Below are 12,738 nucleotides of genomic sequence, written 5' to 3'. Positions count from 1 at the left end.
TTCTCACCACGACAGCTATTCATCGTGCGAGAAGACGAGACGTAAAGACGTCTAGACATTATTATTTAGGGGGGAATCGAACCACGCCGAGAGAAGCTTGCGGCTATCTCGCGGGAGATATCCGATAGAATGAAAGGGAGAGAGCGCGTATAAGTTGACTATCGATGCTTAACACCGGGAACGATCGCTGGTTATCGCCCACTAAGTCAGAACATCGATGTTAAGGCTTGATATTGAAATATCTTGATTTCGCTACTTCTAGTGTCTTCTAATTCGCTTCTGCGTTACTTTAATATGATATATAATTTTGTAGGGCTTGTGTAACAGTGGGACGATAATCGAGGATAGAGAATTAAGTTATATGTCAATTCGATTCATTGCAGATAGATTTTAATTGATACAAATAAATCGACGGCATTAATTGAGAATTTGAGAATATTGTAATTTCCAAGTGTTCTCTCGATTACACAAAATATTACTTTTTAATATTATTTTATTTCAGTAACATATCTAAAAAAACGATTGTATTTCATAATTAATATGGGTTGTATTTATTTAATGCTTTATTTTACTTTATTATATCATTTACTCTTTATATTAATAAAAATCCGTCGAAAAACCTTGTATAAATAATTCTTGTTATATTTATTTTTGTTTACTATTGCAATATTCTCTTTAATATCCTCGATATTAATATCGTCGAAATGACTTGTATCAAAAAATAGAAAATTAAAAAATTAGTACGAACCGATGCAGCAGAAGGTTGAATGCCATGTGAGTATTCCAATCAACGCAGGAAGATCACTGAAACACACAAAACATTGCAAATGTTAGAAAAAACAAAAAATACTTTTATATATATATAATCCCGTCAATCGAATTCAATAATAAGAAAATTGCCAAGATTCTTCGATATATACGCGAAATAAGCGCTTAGCTCGAAACGGAACGTTATCCTAATGGATGCTAAAAACCGATATCCTTTCCCACATCTGCCATTTGACTATCTATTCTATCTACTTCTTGCAACGTACCCCGCTCTTACAGCCGATAATATCATAGGGCAAAGCATCATCGGGTCTCATGGATCGAGCATCAGCTCGCATCATTTTCGAAATATGGAACGTTCAACGGAAGGTCATCCATCCCTATACCATTTCCGACATTACCGTTCGGTATCGTTAAGAAAATGATAGTTCCCGGCGCGAATTGGCGGGAAAAATGGAACAGCAGGTGCTCGTGCCGGCTACGCAAGCAATCTGTCAGTAGGTGGAACCCGTGTAATGACGTAGCGCCGATTCCTACGAATGTGTTCGCGTTGCGTGCAACGTTTCTTCCCGGGCCGATCTCAACTTTTCGCGTCCTTCTGATGGCGCAATAATTACGTGGGGGCAGAAGAATGCAAAGTAAGCTGTATTTTTTACCATCGACGCGTTTAACATTCATGAATATTTACTAGGTCCAATTTTTCATTCAAATCAAAATTATATACGTAACTTTGCGAGAAAGAAACACACGTGTGTATTTTTATACGTGAAAAAGAAAGGAAAGAAGATGCGATTTAACGGCCGAATTATTTTTCTTTCAGCTCGGTAGCGTTTAATGTTAATGCGATATGCTGGATGGTGTTATTAATTGCTAATATGTCGAGAGATATAAATCTGCGATATGAAAGGTGAAAGTGTTTAAAAGGAGTATCCGCAGATTCTGTAGGAGTTAAATGTTAAACATGCGCCGAACCGTTTAGTTACGCCGTCGTTTTTCCCCCTTCGTCTCATCGCGTGCAGATTAGAGAGTTAGGCGAACGCTATTACATTCTTTCTTTTTTGTTCCGTCACGCTAAAAAAAAAAAACCGAAGGAACAAGACGCGTATAAATTTCGGCCTAATTTTCAAGGCTCTCGTCGAGAGACGTATACGATCATGCAAATTCCGCGAGATTGTTCGTGCTCGAAGGTCGGCTTTCTTTAACAAAGATTTTTCTTGTCTCGCAGCGCGAAATCTCTACGACGTCGTCGTTTCGTATACGATGCGATACAAGGCGTCAGAGTGTTGGCGGGAAAAGAAACTGTGTCGGCACTTTTTCCACGTCGGTTAAGCTTAGCCGGGACAATCGGTTTTCCGTGGAAATCCTTGACACCGATCGTGGTTTGCCTTGCTGCTCCAAGATCGACAATGGGTCGTTCTAAGATCGGATGGTGGTGTCTCGGTATGAAAATCCGTAGTTTCGTCGTGCAAAAGCCGCTTAAAATTCCACTCGAAACTATGTAGTATACACGGAATGAAAGAAAAAAGGAATAATCTCACCGCTGCACTTCGGACCTATGAATTATTCACGGTTGTTATAAAATAAAATAAAAAAGGCACGCGAAGTGTTCGCGTCTCTACCGCAAAATTCGCTAAATAAATAATATTCATACGAGATGAATGAAGCTGTATAAAATGTAAAACGTAATGCAAAATATTTATTCTTCTCCGCGTAAATAATCAGAATAAGAGGGGGATGTAAAACGATGATTAAAAGCGGCTTTATTTTACAACAATCAATATTATTTTATGAGTTGGCTCGACTGAAAGTTTCCATTTTAAATGGAAAAGTTCGAATAAACACCAAAATGGTACATTTAATTTTATAATATTATATATCGCATAAAATGTGTATTTTTTAATTAAAATCTCTCTGAAATTATCTGAAATTATTTAGAATTATATCAAAATAACGCGTGTAAATAAATTTCTACGTCATGAAAACTTTATTTTTAATCTCAAAATTGTGCCTTTTCACGTCGATAGTATAAATCTTTACTGTTGTATATTAGTCACAATGTAAAATATTATTTAGCCACACAAATATTCAATCTCACATTAATTTGAATTTTCCCAAAATATAATCCTGAAAATACGTAGTACGTATTACATACGTATATTTTACTTTACATATACAACAATTTATTTTATCAATACTTTATATATAATATATACTTGTCAACATAGAACATTCATTATTTTACTTCCAATTCCTAAACACTACGTTAATAATTAATCACAATTATTAATTATAATTAATATGTAAATGATCACAATATAATCAGATGTATAAATGATTACGAGAAATTACGAGAGTCGGTGATATTACGTGCCACACCCACACACACACACACATATATATTATCAATGATAATATTGCATATTAATGCAGCCAATAACGGTGTTCGGGCAAATGCATATATCCCCGTAATGGATCGATTCCAATTGCTCTTATAAAATCGAGAACCGATTGAAAACGTGTTGGGTCACCTGGATATAGCGAAGAGGAGATTATCGTTGCGACCAAATCCCCGCCTCCATCGAGAAACGGCATCTATGATGGTGTGTGACCGCTATTATTGCGGTCTGCCGTCCGACAACCGTCACGCGTACCTACGCGCGTAACGATCGTAGGGGACTTCCGGAAGAGAAGGAAAACTCGGGCAGAGTAATAATCCCGTTGAAAACTACGCAATTACGGTAATGCGCCGCAAAGATGCGGGAGAAGAGAGAGAGAGAGAGAGAGAAATAAGTTTGTAATTTCTGGAGCGGGTGTGGCGCGTATACAGATAGCTCTGAAGGAAATTAAGAAATTGAAAAATATCGAGATGAAATAATAGTAAGTAAAAGCATGAAATAACCCGAATTTTATATTTTTTAGAGAAAATAAGCTATCTATAAACCACACATTTTTTTTCAATTTCTTACAATGTTTAATTCTAACTTTCAACAATATTTATATATTAACAAATGACTTTAGTTTCTCGCGTGGTAAAAATTTATGATTTCATTTTGCATCTGAAAAAAGAGACGAAATGAAAACGGTTTTTTTTTTTTTTGAATGATAAAATTCGACCATTTCAGCGGACACGTGACATACACCGGCGCTTTAAATTGAAATGTGAAAAATGTAAGTGACAGGCTTAGCGGATTGTTTGCTCCTCTGCTTCCGGTGCATGTACTATATGCATGTACGAGTACATGTGTGTGTGCGCACACGTATGGTACGAAGATCCTTCCGCTTTCTCCGCGGCGACCGTGAAAAAGAAGGGAAAAATGCCGCGTGCGACACTACAAATTCCCTCGCTTTCAGGAGAACCCGGTCGGCTCGACTCTCTCTTCGCTGCGAGCGAACTCTCGTCAAGCTGAATATTACATCGCGCGCAATTGGATGTCAAATTTTCCCCTTCTCTCTCTTTCTGCCACGTGCGTGTCGTGCGTGATCCCGAGACATAACTTGTATACGCAACCGTGCAACTTGACGCCCGGCACAACAACAAACTTAAGAGACATCTAATGTTTGCGTAGTCGCGGGAATTAAGGATACGCCCTATTCTCCTCTTCTCGCCGCGCAAATATATAGCTTAGCGTTGCATAGTCGGGGTCTTAACGCGCCGGTGTTTATGCTCGATATTATGGAAGTTATGTCGCACAATAATGATGCTGGAATTTTCCACTTTTGTGGAATGACGATCCGCCTCTTTATTCCGGTCCTATTATTCTCTCCCGCTCGCGTTATTTCACCAAGTCGAATCAGTCGAATGACCCAGCAGAAGACTATCTTCCGCCACGTGGATGTATTTATGACCGCGATAGCGCGACATCGGCTCGGAACGAGCCGGGACCATGAATCCACATACACACACACACACACCATCAGGAAATAATCATTTTCATCTGTCGTTTTTTATTGTAAACCTGCCGCTGCGCCAACTGTCGCAGGATCGACATGCGGCGAGATAGTTTTCCAAACCACGATTGCCAATTTTTTGATTGTCGCGTGTGCTCACAAAGGGAGGTACTAGCTGTCGCTGATGACAGATACCGTTAAATCAAAAAGGGCGGAAATATTCTCTACGGAGAAGTCGAAATGTGTCGACTGGCTTCCCGAATCGGAGCGGGAGCGTTTTGCGTCGATCAATCGCGAAAATGTGTTCACCGACGGAATATAGCGGTCGCGTTAAAGTTTATTCGACTTTGGAAATGACATGTCGATTGGACGGCATTACGCGAGAAAAAATCGGTTAAATCACTCCCGGTCGCGCAATTTTCCGCAAATGGAGTTTAAAATTCAGAGTTGCGCGCGCTTTATCGACCCAATTATGCGTGTAACTCACATTTTAATAAATTTTGCCGATTATCATATTTTTGCATAACATTGTTCTCTCCCTCTCAATTATATTTAAAATTTGAATAACTTTTCAAGAGACATAATAAACTGATATTTTCACTCGATTAAAATGATTGAACAAAAGATACTAACACACCTCAAATTTATTTTCGCCGATTATTCAATGAGAATAACGCAATTTCAAAAGATATTGTCGACCAATATCACGAACGCTTTTCCTACTTGCCCTTTTATATGAGGTAGATCAATTGACGATAAATTTCCCGTTATATGTACGTACGTACATGTAGCGTATAAAAAATGGAATAACCGCTCTAGAGAGTCTGACAACTAACTTTCTTGACTTATGTGTCTACCTGATTGATCAGGCGTACGCTATATCTTTTTTCATATGCACAAGTTCGATCGAAAGTTCAACGTTCTGCAGTTCAGAAAGTTCACAACTTTATCATAGTACATATATGACAAAGACAATATTTTTACACTCGCAAGTCGGTGTTATTAAACAACAGAATTTGTCGAGAAGTCGTTTGCCATTTGGCATAAAATATTGAATACAAAAGAAATTATAAAAACGGAAACGCGGTATGCAATTATTATATCGCAGAGGTCAATGCCATTTTTCAATTTCCTTTTCCCCGACTAGTCATTCCGTACATATATAAAAGTTTTAACCCTTAACCTTTCCGTGACGGCAAAACTAGTTATTGCGATAAGTGCTATCACTCTATAGCGCAACGAGAAACTCTACTCGAAGATTATTTCTCTTTCATGTGTATAGAGTTGAGAAGCGCGCAACTTTTGTTCGCATCGTGCGAATTAACACATCTGTGCGAATTATTGATACAAATCGACGACTAAAAAGTTTCCGACATTCTAATAATTTTGCCAAGTGTCTCTCTCTCTCTAACGTTTAATGTACCATCGAAAAAATTGGATACCAATTTCCCTCGGATCTTTCCGGGTTTCGTCCCATTCAATTTTCCAAGACCAAGTGTCGCAACATCAAAATAATTACCGCAAGAGATTGTAATTCTAATGAAAATATCGCGTGTCTCGCGACGCCGTTGATCGACTTGCTCGTCCCGGACATCACGATACTACTCGGGCAGGAATCTCGAGGGAGACGAACGTGTCTTCGTCGCGACCCGTTCGTGACTGCTAGTTCCACGGCCTAATGAAACCGGCATCAAACCGAGAGAGAAAGAGAGAGATTACAATGTACAACAGAGCATTGCGCGGCAGAGCAAAAAGCGCGCGGCCAGAAATCGATTAGCCCTGACAATTCTCGACTAACGGCGCGCACATTTCTCGAGAGAAACTGGCCGGTCGGAGAAGAATCGGCGAAGCCGACGCTGGAAATTATTGTTGTGATTACACGTTCATGCGGGACCCGACCACAGCACAGGTACAAAGAAGGAGTAGAAGGAGAAGAACGGGGGAAAGAGAAGAAAAGAAGTCTTGTCCGAGGATACAATATCCTTGCGAAACGTGCCCGGATTTTATTGAGAAAAGATGAGAGAGAGAGAGAGTCGCGCGACCTCCCGTGTGCTACTACGGTCCCGCAGGCCTTAATCTCGTCGATTATTTCGTTTGGGGATGCCGCCGACAGATGGTGGGTTCGAGAGAACGAGAGAGAATCAATTTCAGGGAATCAGCCCCCCGGGCTGCGTTCTGCCGCTCGCAGAAGAAGAAGGGAACGGAAATACCGAGAAATGCGCCGAGGAGCAATAATCCCGCGCGTCCACGTCGCGGCCATCTTGCCACCCTTCTTTGCTCTTTATATATATAGTGAGAGAAAATTAAAAACTTCAACCGTCGCAGTACACGCGGCCGAAATCAATTTCTCGATCGGCGTCGCTTATATGCATTCGATATCGACGGATAAGGATTTGCGTAACTCGAACGCCGGAGAGAAATTGATGAGGAAATCGCGCGGCACGACTCGGTATTGTTTGATGTATCGGGGGTTTAATCTGCCCGATACCGAGCTCTCGAAAAAAATATATATATGTTACTTTGCATAAAATTAGATTTCGTACGCTGAAAAAAATTATTAAATTCATGAATCATTTATTTGAAACTAATATTGATTTTTGAGGTGAAAAATATTTATTTGATAAGCAAATCCTTTTCAAAGTATAATAGATAAATATTTGTCATGATTTGACAATATTGAAATAAGTAATTATTAATTAAATGATTTTTTGATTCAGTGTATACCGAATCTTTCGAAATAAAATACTCTTGGAAGCATATTCGGTTTATTCTGCAAGAGCGTTTGATGAAGCGAAAATTTCCAGGAAATTCTAGGTATATTTCTCTCGCGTATACGACTATTCAATATTTATCTTCGATTTAAAAAGCCTAACGTAGATGTGCGATACCGCCGAAATCAAACGTAGATACTATCGAAATTCGTTAAATATTTGCAGATTTGGGCACACAGAGTATTGTTTCGATTTCGCGATCCACTGTGGATTATTCGGCGAGAGAGTATATCGATTATTACATTAGCGTTCACCGGGCCGTACCGAACCTCTGGGCCGTTCGAAATCAATTTTTCAAGTTGTCAGCATGCTTTTATCGAGAATATATTTACGAAGTTCGGCAGGTTAAAGCGTTCATCCGTAAGCGCGCGCGTAACGAACGGTCATTAATAAAGTTTCGGTCGGGTTTCTCTCGCCTTTTTTTCATCCCCACGCGCGCTCGATAATTATCGCGCGACGTTTCGTGATCCGCGCAAAAATTCGAGCGTCTCGCGACAACGCGGATCCTTTCGCTCTGAAAATAAAATAGCATATACGGGGAATATTCGAAAAGGTAGTATACTACACAGAGAGGATTTTCTCTTTGAATTTACCCTGAAAATCATGGTAATCACGGACAATATAGTATATTACAATAAAAATAGTAATAGCTACCACAATAAAGTATAAAATATATATTAATATTTTTTCTTGTGACAAATATTAATCAGAGAAATTCTTATAAAATTCTTATTCCAATACTATATTGTCATCCCTAATTATAAAATAAGAAATCAACATTTTATTCTGTAAATTTTGTCACTGTAATAAAGCAGAACATATTTATTGTCTAAAATTGAAAATGAATGCACATTGTGTTCTTTTTACATCTCTTTTCAGTTGTTTCAATAATTTAACATTTAAGTTCAATTAACACAAAATTGTCTAAAGAAAACAAACATGTCTACTGTGTACGACAAAAATAAATAAAATATATTAAAATATATTAATCAGAGAAATTCTTATAAAATTCTTCCAATACCGTATTGCCCACGACTAGCATGATTTTCAGGGTAAAGTCTAAGAGAAAATTTTCTCCGAGACAGGGAAAAGAGAAGGCCATCGCGTTTGAATGAACACGCATGTATATGTACACGTGCGGCGCGTTTACTCCCTCATTCAGGCGCGGCTCGACGGAGTTAAAACCATTCTACCAGAAGTGGCAGCACGTGATTACGTTGGTTATTCTTGGCTTCGAAGCTTTGATACACTCGTCGCTCGTTCTTTCTCTCTGTCTCGCTGAATCCGTACACGTAACTAGGGCGCGTCTCTTCGTGTTCGCCCAATGCGGGTGAAAATAACGGCGGCGGTCGAGTATTGGGAATGTGTCGTCTCTCGTTAAATTATAAGTTTCATCACGTGTCGCTTACCGTCCACACCATCACGTAAAGAGCATTTTCGGCTGTCACTCAATGATATTTAGACAGTTTCTCGTTTCACGAAAACACTGAGTAACGCGGTAATGGAACGGATGTGGACGGAATATGGGCGGGATGAATTCATAATTCATACGAAAATATAATGATTGGATATGGACAAAAATTTACAAAGTTGAAAAATTTGTGTTCAATGGAAATACAAATACTGTGTTAATATTTTAACACAAAATAAATGCAAAACTTTAAGTAATTTAAAATAAATTTTATGTAAAATTAATGTAGTTTTAACGTAACAATGAACTAAGAATATGTTAATGTTCGATTTTATCATCCCTACTTATGAAATAAAAAAGCAATCGTTTTATTCTGTAAATTTTGTCACTAATAAAGCAGAACATATTTATTGTGTAAAATTGAAAATGGATGCACATTGTGTTCCTTTTACATCTCTTTTCAGTCGTTTCAATAATTTAACATTCAAGTTCAATTAACACAAAAATTTTCTAAAGAAAACAAACTTTTCTACTGTGTATGACAAAAATAAATAAAATATATTTTCTGATAAAAAGGATATCTTGTATATATATACACATTAAACTGTCGCTGCAAAAGTACGAATAAAAACAGTTTCAATTTTCTATTTTATAAAATTTTAAAAAGTAATTGAGATCGCGCTAAATAAAAGTTCCTATTACATCAAAATTATCACATAATTGTATTTAATTTCAATAACATTATTTTTATTCGAATAGAGAAAAAGATGATAAAAGACATTAATATAAATAGTGCTATACAAAAAAATATATCTTTGTTACATAATAGATTAAAATGATGTAGACCTCCAGCCACGTTTATGACAAAACTAGGTTAATACAATAGTTCTAGCGGAGAGCTGCTTTCTCTGGCTATCTCTATAGACATTGGTTAAACAGTGATTACCCAACATATAATACTGCAATGAGCAAGTTTGTGCAAATTGTTAACCTGCATTATAGACAGGGGTTTATCCACAAAATAATACTCGTCCCGATGCGCTTCCAAGACTGGAAAATTTTATCTGATAACAAAAATTCCAACAATTATATACGTAACTTACTACGATTGTACACTAAATTTAATACGTAATGTAAAATTTAAGTATATTTTAATCTTATAAGCACTTTCTTCTATCCATATCTCTACTGAGAAAAATCATAAGGCCTACAAGCAATAAAAATTTAATTATTACATGAAAACTGATTTCGTTCAATTTCAATGTAATTTTTTTCAACTCAAAATGGTAAAATCTGCTTGTTAGCGGTATCTTCTTGCACGTAATAAAAATAAGATGCCGAGAGAGGACCGACGATGCTCGCAGAATCCTCGAGAGGAGTATAAACGATAAGTGGTGAAGGTAGAATCGCCGAGAGGTTTTCAATATAATCATAAAAGTTTACTTTCGCTTTGACGTTGATGCGAGTGCTCATGACGTAGTAAAAGTCATTATAACTTGCCGGCAAACGTCGTTGGACGTTTATCTACAGTCGGGGAATGGACGTTTAATACCAGTTGTTTTTGGCGTAACGATACGGACGTTTCTCGGGTCTCGGGTACTCTTTTCTGCATGAACCGGGATAAAATATGTCGTGCGATACACGTATCGAGAACCTCACGCGGCGCACTCGTTCGAATTTCAATTCTTTCGCCACCGAATTCTCCCTTATATTGCCAAAAAATGTTTTCCTAAATTCTAGCTGTTATTTTTAAATGAAATATTTTCCTAGTGACTAGAAATCAAGATTTTTCACAATTTGTTTCAACAAGAATGCAGACGCTTCTCGCGAATATCTTTCACGAATTCCTGAATTTCGAGATTTAGATTAAAGCATTGCGTGTGATTGCAATTTCACACATGGTGCATTTATATGCATTCATTGAAAAATATATACAAAAATGTGGAAAAATTTTGTGTAATTAATTAATGTGTAACCGTGTGAAACGAATTGCAACTGAATATTTGATTTGCAAATTAAGTCACAATCTTGCTGTCTCAGACGATTTCGAGAAATTATTAACACTAAAGCAATAAATAATAAGGATAAAATGTGATAATCATAAAGAATTAATAAGAATGAATTGCGCATTTATTCAAATTCTTCTTCTATTAAATTATTCGATATTTCTGCCTTTTAGAATTATACATAACTTCACCTCAAAAATAGTCGATATTTAAATGTTTCGTTTTTCGTACACGTATATTAAAAATCGAGACAATTAAAACATCATTACATTTGTAAGAAACGTTTACCTAATCCGTTAGCATTTCTTGCATGTAAAAATATAAGCAAAGTTCATATTTATACGAAGTAAAAAAGTTACACAGAAAAAGAGGAGTAAGAAACATAAGACTTTCTTTCCGACTTTTAAACTTTGAAATTACGTCCACTTCCGGAGCACACCGACGACTTGGCCCGAATAAAATAAAAATGTTGCAGAGTGCACGTATATTCAGAGATGTTTTGGAACTTATTTAGCGAAACCTCCGTGATCAACTTTAGCACATTGCAAATATGAGAGAGAGAGAGAGAAAGGAAGAAGAAAGAGAAAAGAAACGAAGAGAGAGAGAGAGAGAGAAAGTCATGTTCGATAAATTTGTCCGCGTTTACCGTTGGCAATTCCGTCGTGCACACTGTAGGGAGAGAGAGAGCAGTCCTTTATATTTATTTAAACAGAAAGTTAATAAACCTTCCTCTGCTTTCAGCTAGTTGGAACTACCTCTCTTCGTCCCGCGCGATATTTAACACCGAAGTTTCCAGCCGTGGAGTACGCAATTCCACTTTCGGTTATATTTGCGCCGCGAGTTTTCCGCAATCATAACGAAGTTCTCTCTCTCTCTCTCTCTCTCTCTCTCTCTCTCTCTCTCTCTCTCTCTCTCTCTCTCTCTCTCTCTCTCTCTCTCTCTCTCTCTCTCTCTCTCTCTCTCTCTCTCTCTCTCTCTCTCTCTCTCTTCTCTGTCTCTCTTTCTCTCTCCGTGAGAAAAGTTATTTAATTCGATATCGGTGAGAGTGGTTCTCTATCGGCCAAGATCTTCAATTCGTTAATTAACGAAATGTAAGTATATATGTAGATTTAAAGCTCATTGAGAATGTTGACACGTTACACAGTATTTTACAATATATGCAAAATTGATGAATTTGTGATAAATATATTTTATATATTAAATAGATTTTATATATTCGCTTAATTCCCTTCAACTTCGTTTAAAAATATATATCTTAAAGATTTTGCAATTTTACACATCAAATTCTAAGCAAGGACTTGCGTTAATTAACAAAATGTAAGTATATATGTATATTTAAATCTTCATTGAGAAAATTCACACTTTATATTATTTTACAATATATGCAAAATTGATGGTTATTTATTGATGGTGATATTTTTGTACGTGAATAAATGCAATTTGCTATAAATATATTTTATATTCGCTTAATTTCTCTTTCAACTTTGTGTAAAAATATATATATCTTAAGGATTTTGCAATTTTTACACATCAAATTCTAAGCAAGGACTTGCGACGGAATGAAATTTGATAACATTCGACATGTTGGTAGTCAATGTGTTAAGGCAATTCACGTCACGAAATCTTGTTTCGTTCTCGCGCAGATTCTGCTATATCCGCAAGTGGATTACATAATTTTCCTTTAGAAGTAGAAAGAGCTGACAAGCAAAAAGATTTTCGCGCGAGTTTACCGAGATTGTAAACACGTAGCTTTTTAGCGATACGATATGATAAAATTTTATTGGAATGAAATCCTGATAAAGAGAGAAAAAAAAACTCTTGACATACAGATCACTAACGATTATAACGTATGGTCGATGATCCGTCAGAATATTTCCCATTTGCGAATCTGATG

At 37.0% G+C, this 12,738-nt stretch overlaps 1 protein-coding gene across 2 annotated transcripts in view; it reads right to left on the bottom strand.

Annotated features, from left to right (window-relative positions):
• LOC114939164 (uncharacterized) overlaps positions 1 to 12,738 on the bottom strand; it is a 138,888-nt gene that overhangs the window by 86,895 nt on the left and 39,255 nt on the right. For both annotated transcript variants that reach the window (XM_029313386.2, XM_029313385.2), the window contains exon 4: positions 749 to 804. The gene's annotated coding sequence lies outside the window, so the exon portion shown is untranslated. The remainder of the gene's footprint in view (positions 1 to 748; positions 805 to 12,738) is intronic.

The sequence above is a fragment of the Nylanderia fulva genome, unplaced genomic scaffold (genome assembly GCF_048542155.1).
Source record: "Nylanderia fulva isolate GAGA-0341 unplaced genomic scaffold, ASM4854215v1 Scaffold28, whole genome shotgun sequence".
Lineage (NCBI taxonomy): Eukaryota > Metazoa > Arthropoda > Insecta > Hymenoptera > Formicidae > Nylanderia > Nylanderia fulva.
Note: the sequence above shows the minus strand (reverse complement) of the source record. Positions and strands in the feature narration are given on the sequence as shown.